Genomic DNA, 16,706 nt, shown 5'->3' on the forward strand with positions numbered 1-16,706 from the left:
GAACTTTTCACCCCTGACTGGCAAAGTGGTGATGTACCACCAGTTCACTTCACCGAAGTTCAATGCAACCACAAACCACAGAGGCCTCAAAGAAATGTTTCCCCAGAAACCTTTCTCCATCTCTAATTACACTTTTAAAGAAGACTTTGGTTTGTTAAATTCATACAATGTCAGGAATGTATTAATGGTTTTAAACTCTGTGTGTCAAAAGGAACTAAACAGTGCTTGGGCTAACATGTTTTTCCTATGCACTTTCACAATCATGGTGGTAAATCCCACTCACACCATAATCAGAAACATGACAGGAGCAGAGGCTTGCACCTTCCAATGAGCCATGCATGTCATCTAGTGGGCAAAATGCACTCAGGGAAACTGTGGGTAGGAAACCACAGCCAGTAGATGCCAGAATGAACTCGTATCTGATAAAGACCAGAAATACCCAGTTACCAGATGCTAAACTCCCAAACAATCCAGTGACTGCTCAGTCTGGATACTTTAAGGAAATAGAGTACAAGATCCCTTCAGAAGAGAAGCTAGAACTAAAAGTTCATATAGGTTCCACTGGAGAACAAAACAAAAAGTAAAAGTAAATTACAAGACTCAACAGGAATACTGGTCTTATTTCCAACTCTCCTCCCTCCTCCCAGACAGGCTCTGCACGATCCACAGGCAGTATAAGTTTCAGGTCATGCTGTTTTGCATAAGAGCTCAGCATTTGTCCACCTTTCCTCCTGCTTTACAGTCACCCATCTCTCCTGTTGTCAGGTGGTTGGACCAACACACTTTATCTACACACCAAACAGTTGTTAAACTGTTAACGAGCTGTGAAGACTGCTGCAGCTATTTTCGATCTATGGAACAGCTTGTGAGTCCAAAAACATGTGTTCCTTCCACCCATTAATACTATATTATTTTCCCCAAAAACTAAACTACCTCTCCTCACAAATGCTGCCTGTGAGCTTTGAAGCACACTGCCCACAGGAAAGTGGGAAGTTGCAAAGCTGCCTCAGGAAGACACTGCTCAATGTTGCCCTCCAAGCCAGCGGCAGCCTCACCCCCCTCTGCTAACAGCCAGTTCTAATAGTTTTCCATCCCTGACTACTTAATGCTGCCAGGCAGGCCCTCCTCAGCTCCATCCCATTTACTTAAGCAATGATTCATCCTGTACAAAGTCTTTGAGGAATGTGGGTCATTTTCCATGCTTGTATTGACACTAAAAACATCTCTGTTGCTTGTATTTCTTTTCACAGACCCCAGACTGTTTAAGGCATGAAATATCAACAATGTCCTTCAGGCTGGTGATGCTCTTGGCTAACCACATTGACCAGACCATGGCCAAACTGTGACTGAACTGTCAAATAAGTCTGTGGTAAGGAAGATTTTAAATCTCTCTGGGAGATACGGCTTATTAAAAATGCAGCTTTATTTTTTATTTTTAAAAAGTATATTATGTGGTTGCTTGGTTTCACTTAACCTTAAAATAAAATAAAAGAAAAAGATTTGGTGGTTTAAGGAAGGAAAAATTGCCAATCCTCTCTCCTTCATTCATCTATTTCCTTGTTTTATTGTGCTCCAAGTGTCTGTTTTGCTTGTTAGCAATAAAGCTCAGAAATTCTATGTTTTTGGATGCCTGTGCACTGAGGTAGTATCCACATATGCAAGGAGAAAGTGAATTGTACTGTGACATCAAGAGTGGCAGTTCCCATCTGGCAATGCTGATATAACCTATTCCTCAGGTGCTTCAGATCCTTCCAGATGCAAGCCAGGTTTAGCTGAGGTGCTGCCACTGATCCAGGGGGGAAGAGTGGTCAGCTCCAGTCTCTTTAGGCAGAGAGATATGCAGAGCTGGTGCCTCTCTTCCCCTCTCCTGGTTTTGCACAGTTTTTGCTTCACTTTATACAGGGTTTAAGAACTTTTTGCTATGGTGTGTTTTGCAGACAGCCTTCAGGTGTCCAAAGAGATAAAGACAGACACAGTGATTGAGCATTTTTTGGAGCATTTTTCATATTTATCAGGACTTTACGATGCCCATGGAGTACAGCCCAGTAAGGAAAGCCTACAAATAACAGACATCTTTTACATACTCCAATTCAGGGGACCTGCTGTTTAACTGGAAGCAATTGTAAAGGTACTAGACTTTTATGTCTCTGTTTTGTGTGTGTGTGGGAAGTATATAATGCAACATTATCATCTTCCATGAGTAACCAAAACAGAGCTGTGGTTTAGGATGCAGATAAGGAAAGAGCAAGCAGGAAGATAACACTGTCTCTGTTGGCACTAACGTAACCTCTGCTAGCAGACCACTCTGTTCCACTGTCCACAACACAAATACCATGGAAAAATTGGAGAGAGATCAGCAAGAGCCACAAGAATGACTGAAACATATTTCAGCAGACTAGGAAACTCAAGTAGCTGAGGATATTTATCTTACAGAGAAGGTCCAGGATAGCCACTTGTAAGTACCAGTAGGAAAAGGCATATTTGATAGAGGACTACTCAGCTTTGGATATAAAACATGTAATTATGTATAATATTTGGAAATTGCTGTAGACATTCTTACTGGAAATAAGATTTTTTCTTTTTAAAAAAAAAAACCCATCAAGTCCAGTGAAGCTCTGGAACAACTTACAAGTTGGATTCTCTCTATGCATTTCTTTTAGCTTATTTTTAGAGTTCAAAAAAATGACATGGTGTTACATAAGGAAGGAAAGTTCTGTGTCTCTGGTCCATGCAGGAGATAACAGGCACTCATGACAGTCCCCTCTGCAGTGAGAAAATGCACAGAAACTTCAATGATATTTTGCAACATCTTCAAAGACTTTGTTCTTCTTTTATAATCACCACCAGTTAGGTCTGGAAATAATTACCAATTTGCTGAAATTTGGTTCTCAGTTTTTTAAGAAAAATTATTCTGCCATCATCTTTGCAACCACTTAAGCAATATCCCTGATGGAGAGGGGAAAAAAGGCAATATATTAGTTTATTATTTGACTGCCTAATGCAAGAGCTAGTATACAAGGGGGGCAGCTTCCATGTCATTAAATCATTTAGTTTACTAACTTTTCATAAAAAGGAATGAGTATCACTTATTTTTCATTATAATTCAGTAATATCTGGAGCCTTTGATTGCAAGAATCAAACCATCCCCAAAGCATATTGTAGAACTATAGAATCATCCTGGTTGGAAAAGACCTCCAAGATCATAAAAAATCCACCCTTTGACCAACACCACCATGCTCACTAAACCACATCATGAAGTGCCACATCTACTTGTTTTTTGAATGCTTCCAGGGATGATGACTTCACCATGTCCCTGTGCAGCCTGTTCCAATGCTTAACCACACTTTCAGTGAAGGATATTTCAGTAAACCTCTCCTGGCATAGCTTGAGGCCATTTCCCCCTGTCCTATCACTCAGCTGCTTGGGAAAAGCGACCAAACCCCACCTCACCACAACTTCCTTTCAGTGTGCTGTAGAGGGCAATAAGATCTCCCCATGCCCCTCCTCTCCATGCTAACCAATACTGCTGCCCTCAGACTCTTGCAGTGCTTACATTCCAGATCCTTCACCAGCTCTGGATGTGCTCCAGCACCTCAGTGTCTTTACTGTAGTGAGGGGCCCTGGACACAGGATTTGAGGTGAGGCCTCACAAGTGCCAAATACAGAGGGATAGTCACTGCCCTGGTCCTGATGGCCACACTTTCTGATACGGGCCAGGATGCCATTGGCCTTCTTGGCCACCTGGGCACACTGCTGGTTCATATTCAAATGACTGTCAACCACATCCCCAGGTCCTTTTCTGCTGGGCCAATTTCCAGCTTCTCTTCCCCAAGCCTGTAGTACTGCATGGGGTTGTTGTGACAGAACCCAGCAGAACCCTTGTTGAAATTCATACAATTGGCCTCAGTCCATCAATCCAGCCCACTCAGATCCTTCTGCAGGGCACTCCTGCCCTCTAGCAGATCAACACTCCCACCAAACTTGGGGTTTTCTGTGAACTTACTGAGGATGCAACTCAATAGACTCATCCAGATCACTGACAAAGGAATCAAATAGGACTGGCCACAAAGCTGAGCCCTGGGGAGCACCACTTGTGACAGGGCACCAACTGGATTTAACTCCATTGACCCCAGCGCTCTGGGCTTGGCCACCCAGCCATGTTTTACCCAGCCAAGAACACACCAGATGCTCTGCAGCCAGTATGCATCCTTTCATCTCATCTTGCAGACCACTGCCTTCCCTTCTCTAAGTGCTAAGTTGCTGCTCTGGGTTATCTGAAGAGCTATGGCTGTTCACATACCCTGCACTTACCCAACGCCCTGCAACATCCAGGGCTGTTGACTCACACACAGAAAAAGAGTCTGCTTTTCTAGATTGTTCTCCTTCAACCACACCACAGCCGGCCAGTGGATTTCCCTCCTCCATGACCTGAGATGCCTCAACATGTGTGTGGCACATGAGCCACCTTACCACAGGCTCTGGCAGGGAAAGGAACCATGCTGCTGCTAAAAAAGGTGTCTGGGACTGCGGGGCTGTGAGCCAGCAGATCCTGAGAGGCAGCCTGCAGCCACAACCACAGCAGTGGCCTCAGTCAGCCCCCTGGCACACCAAAACGGGTCGCTGCTTCTAACATTTCCTTCCTGAAGGGGAAATTGCTGAGCATTTTACTCCCAGGTATAACACATGGCTCAGAGGCACAAACTGTCAACAGCTGAAACCTGGTTCCAGCTCAGGGGGAAAATCAGTCTCCGAGCAAATGCAGAAACTCCAGTCCCTATTGTGAGCAACTGCTGAAAAGAAGCCACTGTCATATGGAAACTCATCAGTCTCATGTCAGATCTTAACAAACATACTGGCAAAAACCAGAGGGGTCATCAACAGGCTAGAGAGCTGATTTTTATTACATTTATATCTCTATATCTCTATACGTATTGTTAAATTATTAAATATTGAAATGCATTATTAGACAACTGTGAAACATATTTTTCATTCTTATCACAAAAGTTTCTGAAATAAAATGAAATATACAAAGTACCTCCTAGTTCTTCAACTAGTAGATGTTTACATCTAGATTGCATGAGGTTTTGCTTGATTTTTAATTAAAAGTGAACTCTGAACATAAATTATAATATATTAAATCATACATCGTAAAATTATGGATAATAAACATATTAAGTAGTAAATTTGTATTATAAAATTAAATATATTCCTTATAAAATGTAATGATAATAGCCTGTGGACTTCCTTTAAAGCAACCAATTTATTAATAACAGTGCCCAAGACATCAAACTAACCCAATGAAAATTCTGAAATCCACTTAGGACAAAAAGGAGCACAGCAAAGAAACATTTAGGTAATGAAGGCTTTGCTTTGCAGCGTGCACACTCCCAGAAAGGCTGCAACTGCTGTCTCCATTCTTCCCAACCCCTGGAGAAAGCACCCAGCTTGGCATCCCTTTTCAATCTGGGCAGCTTCTTGCCTCCAGGACAAGAAAGGACAGCATCACTTAGCAAGGCTGGGCTGCCTTTGAAGTCATGCAGAGTTATAAAAACTAAAAAGAGACTCCACTAGTGTCATGCAAAGCCAGAAGAAGCCATTTGAAGCCAACTCCCTGCCAGCACAACGTGGAGCACAACCCAACACCACCAACAGAGACAAGCAAGAGTCTGGAAGAGACCAGAGAGGCTGAACATGCTGCTGGCTAGTCACTGGCTTACAGTTCACTGGTTAATTTATTTGTAGGAATGCAGAAGGGAAAAGCAGGCTCATGTGTGGAGGCATGAGACATCTGCATGTGGAAATTACTTCACCTATTCAAAATGCAGGAGACAGTTTAAAGAATACAAATTTTAAAAAAGAAAAAAAAAAGACTAGGAAACAAACTAGCAACTTTCTGCTCAGGAAGAGCTGGAGAAAATATATCCCTGTTGACTATGTGTCTAATAACTACAAAAGCTGTGTTTTGTATCAAACAAATCTGTACAGCACAAGCCTGTTTGCAAAGGCGAGGGCAGGTTTTTAACTGGCACTTTCAGAATGATGTAAGAGTTTTACAAAGGAGTAAGAATAAAAAAAATAACACAGCCCAATTCCTGAAATTAAGACATATGCATTGCAGCTGATAATTTAAAAATATACATGCTGCTGAAATCTGGAGTGTTCCTGTACCACAGCACTTAGGTGTGACAGTGTGAGGTAGTATGGGATGCTGTTGAGCCGTGTGAGAAGAAACACTGTCATCAAAACCAAAAATATGGAAAGCACAATAGATGTTTCACAATTTACTTTGTTGGTATAATCACCAAAAGCCAGAAACATTTATTCTAATACCCAATCTGACAAAGCCCACTTTGTAACTTGGCATTTATGTGGCCTGTCCAGCATTACACTGTCTAAAGCCTGGGTGATGAGTCAGAATTTACCTCATATATGTTTATCTAGATTTGCCTTAGAAGTCAGGCATAAACACCTAACCTTTAAATAAATGGTGCTCATTTTTTTTATCCCAGGACTTTTATAATACTGTAAAATATGGAAACTCCATGTCTTTGAAAAAGATGTGGTGAAACAAAGATAAGTTTTTAAGAGTTTAAACTTCATCTTTGTTTCATATTTTACCAAAATGCAAAAATATAAAGAGAGGGTTTTCTTATAGGCTTAATTCTGATTTTGATAATGGATAAGAACACAAAACAGTGAAAGCCATGTAGAATTTTCAAAGCATAAAAAATTGTATATGTGGCAAATATTGTTAAAAATGTATTTTTCAGTGTTGTTAGAAACTTATTAATATTCGCTTTCCAAATCAAAATGAGATGTGGGGCAGCATCAGCACTTTGTGCTGGACCTTGATGTAAAGGGAGCAGCATTCTCTGACAGAGAAGGGATCTATCAGTAGGAGTAGCACTTCAGAGCACCAGGCCAGGACAAGGAGGCCTCATGGCAGTGCTGCTACTCATCTCAGTGCACTCACACTGTGTGTCTGCATCACAGCAGCTCAAATACACCTGACTAAGGGTTTCAGAAGGTAACCAGCTGGGCCCTCTGTACATAAATGCATATCCAAAATCCTTTAAAATCATTAAGCCGTTGCCGTCTACAGCCCTATGAGAATCAATAAGTTTCTGAAGTCAGTCAATTGACAGACCTGTAGTCCTGGTTCAGGTTTTGGCCAGCTGGAAGCAGCTGGAAGATTTTCATCGTCCTAACTCAGCTGGCAGGGAGGCACAAACCAAAGTGTTAGAGCAACCAAGGTGATAATATTTTCTTGGTGCTACTACAGTTGGAAAACAAATCAAAAGAAAAGCTTTTACTTTATTTTTGTGCCCTGCACCCTATGTATACAACACCTTTTTGGTATCTACAGACATGACCTGGGGGCTGTCCAAGCCATGTAGTCATCATGGCTCGGCTTCACGAACACAGATTTGGGCAGGGCTGTCCCCACGTGCCCTTCCAGCCTGCACAGTGGATTTCAGGTGAGGCTCAGCGTGCACAGAACTGGCCCCACCGTTTCAGTCCTGAGGTTCATCTGCCACAGCCGAGCGAGCTTGGACAGTGCCAGTGAAGTCCTCAGGACTAGAACCTACAGCCCCCGGCATTTCCCAGGAGGGCTCCCATCCAAGTACTGACCGGGGCTGACCCTGCTGAGCTTCCAAGATCTGACGGGATCAGGTGTCAGGGTGGGATGGCCGTAGCCTAGGCCATGTATTATGGTGGTATGCTGCATTTGACACACACAAGCATGTGAGAGGAGTAAATGTCAACTCCTAGCTCCCATCAGCTTTGGATGTGTTTCAGGAGACCAGGTACTTCAAACAAATTTCAGTACCAGCCTGATGAGCAGCACTCACCACTTGGATCTGATGCAACCATTAACCTTTGTGTGGGTAGTGCTACAGAGAACGGGTGCTTTGATGAAACAAACCAAGGGAACTTCAGTAGGCAGGCTCTAGACTAACACTGAAACAGTGGAAGGCTCTAAGAAAGATCTGTATATCAGTTGATCGTCACATCTTTGACAAAGGAGGACAAAGACCTCCATGTTTTCAATTCAATACTTCCATGATCCAGCCTGCAGTTAAACTGTGTTAAATGCACTGACTCCAGTTGAGAGTTCTACTAAATATTTTGTGTCTATGTTTTAAACAAGTCCTGAAGACAACAGGAAAAAAATGTTCTTTTCATACTTCACATTAAATATGTCCTAAATGGCATCCAGTAAAAAAGTTAAAATCCTTGTAACAACCAATGCAATTTTTCATTTAACAACTTTCTTTAGTCCTGGAGACAATTGTTTCTGAAACCAGATGAATAAAATGGGTTTCATTATTCATTTTAAGAACAAAGGCAGTGTAATCTAGTCATTAAATATCTGATGATGTAGTTAATGACATGTGAAACAGTGCCTTAGAACAGTCTGGGGAACATATGCTACCAAGAACACAGATTTCCATGTTGTTGTGACAGAATAAAAGCCATTCCAGTCCACTAAGAGGCACTTGTAAAAATGAAGCCTTTATCAACAGAGATCAGATGGCAAAATATCCTAAATTACAGAATCTACATCAGCAATAAAAATATTTGAGATAAGTTGTTAGGAAACAAAAATCAACCAAGCAAGGCAAAGAGACACCATAAATGTACAGCCATTCAGACATTTTCCCTCCAATTTACTGTTAACTGAAGCAACTGAAAACGAAAACAAGTTCTTGCTAGCATAATACACAGAGTGGCACCTACAGGCTCTACTCTGCAACGCTGTATTATGTAACTCTTCAAATGCTAATATTTGAATAGTAAAAAAAGTGAACAAGAAAACACGGAAAGTAGAGATTGGCCACTGAACCATAGGTGAAGGTTCTATTTCATTAGAAAAATCTGCAGGAAATCTTCCAATCACAAACCACACTGCTATACTGTATATTGCAGCTGCTTCTTCAGTTGAGTGATAGTGGAAGTGATAATGTTGGAAATGTACTAAAAACATGACCAGAAATGTAAGCAGCAACATTATATAATTCTGCACACACACACACACACACACAGAGACATATTTGTATTTGATAAATGTGAAAACACTGAAATGTAGAAATATTTAGATGATGGAGAAGGGGTAAGGTTGCTCTGCTTGCAAAGGGACAGTATTCCCCTGCAGTGAAACCTGCATAGACACAAATGACCACCTCTACCTGAAATAAACTGTTACCATTTTATTGCATCCTTTTATGATATTCTGCATCCCCTCTCTGTGTTAAACATTTAAAGGACATCCAAGAAAAGCATTTAAAAATATTTTAGATGCAGAAAAATCAGTCTTTAATAGGCACTAAATCTACCACAATACTATAACAGTGATGGGGTTTTTATTGTTTGGGTTTTTTTTAAGTTAGCCACGAGAGAGAGTCAATAGTACTTGAATACCAACACCACTCCCTCCCCCCAACAAAACCAAGACATGGAGTGAAAAACAGCAGTTTAAATAAAACATATTCTGAAGACCCCAGTGAAATATTTTATAAGCATTTTAGGAAAATTAGGAGCACTAGCTAAAGTGTAAATGCAAAGCATCAGTTTCTTCGTATGCCATTTCATATTCACTTCATACATGAAGGTGAAAAGCATGTTTATGGTGCGTAACAATGATCCACAGAAAGAACTCGCTGCCAAGTTGCAGTCACTTCACAGCACCATTCCACTCACAGCCTTCAGCAGTGATATCACCAGTGTGAACGACCCAACTTTCAGCCCATGCAGCCTCTTCCACTGCCTCTCAAGACCTGTGCACACAACAGCCATCCCCTCCCTGCACAACGCTGAGTGCCTGGCACGGAGGAACGCGCCTCTGCTCAGTGCCCTGGGATGGAAAAGCTGAGTGTGCTTGTTGGGGCATGACCAGGCAGCAGGCAGAGCCCAAGCAGGAGAGCAGCAGGCACACTTACCAGGCTTCTCTGGCACAAGAGGAAATTCTGCTTTTTGAGTTGCCCGAAGAACAGGGGGCCTCTCTAGGAGGCAGGCTGGGACACATCAAAAAGCTTTACACTCCACTCTCTGTCCACACCTCCACAGCCTGAGCAATCTGGAGGCTGGCTACAAGCTGCTGTTCCAGCATCCACCTCTATAAAATGGTAATATGTGGGAAGAAATGAAAATAAAATTAACTGAAGAGTCTGAATGAAAATCAGATCTTTCCTTTTCCTGAAGCTAAGGTCATTACAGGAGTATTTGGTTATTTAGTATCTTTACTGCTTGTTTTTCTTGTATTTTTGCCTTACACATCAATCCTAATGAAATATAATTGGCCTTATTAAAATAATTTCAATCCTTACTAAGAAGACTTAAATTCTGTGGATAGCTGCTTTAAGTTGAAAACAGTACTTCAACAAACAAGATTTGTATATTCTTCTCTTTATAATTTGCCTACAGAATCAAGTTTTTGTTCTGTCCATTCCTACAGTTACTCAGGAGCTCCTAAAACAGAGAACCAAATTAGGAATCCTACCCTCTGTTTCAGTGACTCTTCCTTTCTTACACTTTGCTTTGCTCATGTTCTCTCTCTCACCACACCTGTGAGAAGGCGAAAACCACCATTCTTATTATGAAGTGCATTTATATTCCTCTGATAAAACAATCTGCTTTCTCAGGATGTCTTGTAATTACGCTTCATTTTTATGTTCTGCTTTTCTATCCAGATGTCAATTTTATCCTGTGAGTATGGAAATGACTGGTACAGATACAAACACTGAAGATGAGTTTGCTTTAAAGGTACCAAAAAACTCTAAACAAAGAAACCAAACCACCTCTCTCCCACACAAAACAAAAACCCATTGAGAGTTTCTGCTGGCTGAGGCAATAGAGGAATTTTAGTACTAATAATGTCGCAGTACCCAAAATAATTCTGGACATATTTAGTACTTTGAATTGTCTCCTAGCCTGGTGATTTATAACACAGAATGGTTTTAAGTCCAGATGCCATTCAAAGACTGCTTTCATAATCATGATTTCTGTTGTGAAACTTCTAAAGTTCTCCCAGCTACAGTGAAGCTACAACAGAAACCTTTAAAAAGTAAAGATTTATCAGTCATTGTTAAGAAGTTGTCACAAAAGATCTTTTCCCTGCACAGAAGGCCAAACAACACGGCCTAGAACAAGTCTTAGCAGGCCAGTGAAGAGAAAAGAGCAGCTGGATATGCACATCAGAGTATCCACTGCATTCAGAAATTCCATGCCAATCTGTCCACACAGGAGAGCACCAAACAGGTATCAGGTAAGCTGTGAGCAACACCTTTTTCACCTACATTTTTCACACTAGGCTTGTTTTGGCTTTGAGTAGCCTTTGACTCAGCAATGCACTGCCAGCATAAAGGGGCTCTCTCTCACCAGGGTTTCTGGGAATGAACTTACCTACCCATGAACGCACTTCTAACACTTAAAGATGAAGACTACAAGAAATACTACTAAATCTTATCCTTGGTGACATCAACTGTTCCACTACCTCAGCTGGGAACAGCTTTTTCCACAGATCACAGCTAAGCATACAAACTGGGCACATTCTTCCCCTGACCCACCAGAACATGCCAAGGCTGGGGATAAACAAGCACTCGGTGCTGGGGACAGAAAATCCTTTGACTCATGTGCCTGGATAGTGAGCTCTGCTTATATAGTCACAGCTCCAAGAAAATTCTGCTCCTGTGTCCTGTGAAGCTGGAGGACACATAGTGCAACAGACAGCACTGCCAGACAGAGAGTCAACCCATCGTCCTCTCCTGGAAAATCTGCCCTGAGTTCTCTCTCTGGTTTGACCTGTGCTCTCAAACAATGCCCAAAAAGGCCAAATAAGACTACAATTGTCTCTTGTGCCTTGTAGATTAGTGATGAGTGTTGTCCTCTTCTTCATGGACCCAGAGTAAGGCACTGGAACCTAAATCAGCTCAGGCAAGGAGGTAGGACCATGTGGGCACAATGAAGGAAGCAGCTGCTCACTTCAGCTGTCCTGCTCCCTTGGAGCTTAATGCAGCTTTGTATTTCTGTATGGCTAAAAAGCTGAAACCACGTAAACCCATCAAGATTTTCATGTTTCCATCCACGAAAAAATCCCAAAACAATCTGACCTAGATTGTCTCATTCTTAGATTCCCTCATGGTCCTGGCCAGGTTTTCAGAGGGTTGCTAACCTTGGCTGAGTTAAAGGTTTATAATGAAACACTAAAAACCAAGTACATTTGAGCTGGTTTGGATTTTATTATGAATCTTTTGGATGGCTGTAATGTTAGAATCAATTCAGATATTCTGGGCACTTTTCATCCAAAAAAATTGCCTCTTGGAAAAAAAAATCCCATGTTTACAATAAATTAAAATCAATCATTATTTTGGTCCTGATTCTCCACCATTTTGGCACAGCATCTGGTTTAAGATGAGGCTCCTAAACTTGCAGTGGTGTACCTTTTTTATATCTTCTTACTATAATAATGAAAATAAAACCTTTGTGGAAACACTTACTTGCAACTTGGAAAGAATCAAAAATATAAGTCGACAGACATGAAGGAGATGAATACAGTATCAAAGTAGTGAAACACGAGGCTGCAGTTTGAAAGACATCATCTTTGAGCTTGTGAGAGGAGCCAGTCTTCAGACACATACCAAGATACCCCATTAAGGTAAAACTCAGGGTAATGGTTTGTCATTTAACTGAGAGCTTCATCCTCAAAAAAGTTTAACCAACAACACTCAGCTCTGGAAGAAGCTGAAACAAACTTATTTGAGATACAGGCAATGAAAAGTAGCATTTCTAACATGCTGTTAAAAGCAGTACAGGCCATTCTCAGAGGGCTCAGAGTAACTTGATGTTGAGAGTACAAAGGCAAACAAAAATGACCATGAGGACACAGTGTCACAGGCTAAGTAACACCTGAAGTTTTCTCATACTTTCCTTGGTAGGTTCTCAGGTTCTGTCAGCACGAAGCAGAGAATTCTGCCCTTCAGTCAGAATAGTGAACTTCAGATAAGGGTGCCGTGTGACAGAGGGAAGGAAAAAAAAAAACCAGTGAATGATGCTGATAAAACACACTTTGGAGTTCTTCAGACATCAGATCATGTATGTGCTACCTTCAAAGCCTTTTCACACTTAATTTTTTTTAAAAGCAATATTCTTTCTCCTAAAGAAAAATCTAAATCCACTTTTCCATGTTAAACTCCCCAAAAATAAGGTTGCAAAAAGTAGTTCTACAACAGGAATAAAATACTCTCTACTATGTAAATACTGTGCATACCTTAACAACAGAGCTGTCACAGATGCCTGTTTTCACTTACAAATAGGGATAGGGCAATTCTTCATTAATTTTGTCTGCACTTTATGGAAATAGTTATGAAAGGAGGAAGAAAAAAGCAAGCCTGAAGCTTTGCCAATATTCAAACAAAACAAACAGCAGCAGGGTTTTGTTTTCACTTAAGTTTCATTATAGTTCATATATAGAGAATTAGTGCAGCTTAAAACTGGTTTGTATTTAAACCCATGCATATGACAAGAGGAGCCAACACGCTCATTTACTAGTGGAAAAGTCTTAGTCCTGCATAATGTGTTTTCATATATTCCAGGAATCTTATTTCCTAGAACAAAAGTAGACCTTAACAAATTAGCTGACATGAACCACAAGCCCAGTCCAGAAACCTGGACATTCAGGAATTAGCAACTGACTTTACACTTCTGTGGCTAATGCCTCTCACTATGATAACTGAACTTGGGTAAGGGTGGTGAGACAACATCAGTCACACAATGTTGGAATGGAAAAGAACAAGCAAAAAAACTTGGGAAGGCTTTTGCAACACTCTGAAAGTCAAAGACAGTCAGAAGCAACTTTGTTTTCTCCAAGTAAGCAGAGGAGACTCAACTAAAAGCTCTTTCTCTTCCTCATGCTGCTTGTGCAGTTTGGCATCTGAGATCTGAGCCATTTCCTATTAATTTGTGTTATGGCAACCAACACAGACAACCTTAATGACAACCAGCAAGAGAATACTTAAATTCAGCAAAACACGCCCATTTCAGACAGGTATTTTAGATGAAAACAACTCCCTGCCAATGTACGATTGATGCATCACATATAGCACACCTGTGAGGGCTTGGAAGTTATCTAGAAAACACACAGGCAGAGGGATTAATCTTGCAAGTGTTAGTCCCTTTGTGAGGATTCAAGATGTCCAGTCATTTAAGAGTGATGCTCAGCACTTCAAATAACTAGCTTGGAAAGAAACAGCACTACAGGAAGCAGCTAATTAACAGACTGGTCAATTCATGATGGAATATGCATGTTCAAACACTATGTTTCAACTCTTTGTTACCTGATCATTCAGTTTTACTCTGTCCCATGGAAGATGCTAAGGAATAGGTGCATGAAAGGGCATTTAGGCTTCCAAATAGCAGAGGGAGTGACAGGATTTCATACTGGAGCAGAAAATACAGGAGAGCTTTTCTAAGTCAGTTTCTGCATTGTGTGTATATCATGGTTTAGGAACTGTATTCCCCAATTCAGTGTTCCCACAGAAACACTCAAGTATGCACTGTTCGCTCACTCCCTCTTCCCCCTCCCTCTGTGGCAGGATGGAGAGGAGAATTGGAGGCATAAAAGGTAAAGATCACAGGCTGAGACAAAAACAGTTGACTGGAGACAGCAGTGAAACAAGAAATGAACAGTGACTGCAAGAATATTAAAAGGAGTTCACAAGAGGTGAAGAAGCAACACACGAATGCTCACCACGTGGAGTCTGGCACTACCCCGCCTGCATACTCTGCCACCAGCCCGGTGGGAAGGGAACCATCCCTGCTCTGACCTCTCCATATGGTGTGAGGGGGTACAGAATAACCTCAGAGTCCTGGCCAGAACCAGGACAGTATATTAACAACTATTTAAGAACTTTTCAGAGCAAATCAGTCAAGAAATCTCTATAAAGTAACCATGACCTCAGGTAATCTGACTTAGGAAGAAATCAGAGACAGCTTTCAACAGTGTAACTTAAAATTCCTCACTGGTATTTGTGCTATAAATTCACTGTTAAGTCACCCAATAAAATATTAGATCTCTTTTCTCATAGTTTTCACGCCAATTTTCAAAGCAAGCAAAATAGTTTTCAATCATTCTTCACACACTAGCCAACTTTCCACCAGAAATCAGACAGCAGAATGCACAGTCAACTAATAAGGTAGCCAACACACATGGCACTAACCATCACCTTGCAATTGCAACAAAAGTTGGGACCATCAGCCTAAAAGGCAAAAGGGTCCACGTTTCAACAACACTCCCACAGCACTTGCTTCCTGCCTGATTGATTAGCTTTAAAAAGAAACAACAATCTGAAAAAGACCTTCCATGAGCAGATGTGACCACAAAATTCCCACCACACACATGCTTGAAAACGATGACTCCCTCCCCCAGCTAAAAGAAAAATTTTGGGAGCATAAAATGAACCAGAAAATTACCCTTTTTTATTTCCCCAAGGTCTAGTATTGTAGGAATTCCAGAGCCTTTGGGAGGACTGACAACAAAAGAGTCTTTCCAGTTGGGAAGTAACAGATATGCTGTGAAGTGGATGTTTATCAGAACAGACGTGAAAGGGGCATAGTGTTAAGACAGAACCATCCATCAAAATTGCCAGAACTTTCACATGGCATTTCAGAGATGGGAATAAAAAAAAAAAAACAAAACTAGAAGGTGTCTTAAGGACTATTGGAAGCACAATGCTGTGAAACACATTGCTCAGAGTCCAGGCACTTAAAATAAAACATTCAAAACAAGGACAAAAGCATCACTTACAAGACACTAGCAAACCATGAAGAGAAAGCAAACTCCAAGTAAAGACACATCTCTAGATGACAGCATGCACTATTGAAGTCTACAAGCATTTGGAAAATGTAATTTGATCTCATTTGTTCCAGATTATTTAATCTCTAAACAGAGGAGCTTATCTTTTCAAGGCAAGACTAATGAAGAAAGAATGTCTTCAACCTAACAGGCCAAATGTAAACAGGTTTAAAATTAAACCACTACCAATACATTAGAAATTACCCCACCCACATGACTGTTCACACTCATCTTCCTCATCTGGAAGAGGAAGCCCAGACCTGACTCCAAGTTTCCTGCCCTGAGTTTTCTTCCCACCCAAGGCAATCACTATCAAACTGAGTACATGCAATTAATTTACTTAAAGATTAAATAACACTCACTGTGACTGAAATAGAAGTTTATAGCTGTGTGTTGTTTGGAGAGCCCTAGATAGCAAGATTCTTTTTCTTGGAAACTCAGTGATCAGTCTGCTATTAATACCATGTCTGGCCCTACTCCTGCTGCTCCTTTAACATCTGACTCTTCTCTACAACTTCCTGCAGTTTTACCAAGGGCTGGGTAAAGAGCTGTTTTGCTTGAAGGCCCTCCAAATATTTATGTTTAGATGTTGTTTCTCCCCGCCCCTCCCCATCTTCCGCATTCTCGTATTTTTTGCATAACTATAAGACAGTAGCACATTGTTAGAACAGGAGCTGGAATGACAGTTCTTGGAATAAAATCTAGAAAAGCCTCACTCCCGCCTCCTTCAAACTCAAACAAGACAAAAACACACAAAAATCTCACAAACCTCTCCCTCTTCCCCACAACACACACAGATAGTTACTGCAATAAATACTGAGTCAGAATCAAAGCACATAAGCTCTTGGTGACAGGA

The 16,706-nt window shown here is 41.1% G+C and overlaps 1 protein-coding gene and 1 pseudogene across 1 annotated transcript in view; both read right to left on the reverse strand.

The window, feature by feature from the left end:
• FBXL7 (F-box and leucine rich repeat protein 7) overlaps positions 1-16,706 on the reverse strand; it is a 184,225-nt gene that overhangs the window by 43,424 nt on the left and 124,095 nt on the right. The gene's annotated exons all lie outside the window — the stretch shown is intronic.
• Positions 7,583-7,699, reverse strand: LOC139671741 (5S ribosomal RNA; annotated as a pseudogene).

The sequence above is a fragment of the Pithys albifrons genome, chromosome 4 (assembly GCF_047495875.1).
Source record: "Pithys albifrons albifrons isolate INPA30051 chromosome 4, PitAlb_v1, whole genome shotgun sequence".
Classification (NCBI taxonomy): domain Eukaryota; kingdom Metazoa; phylum Chordata; class Aves; order Passeriformes; family Thamnophilidae; genus Pithys; species Pithys albifrons.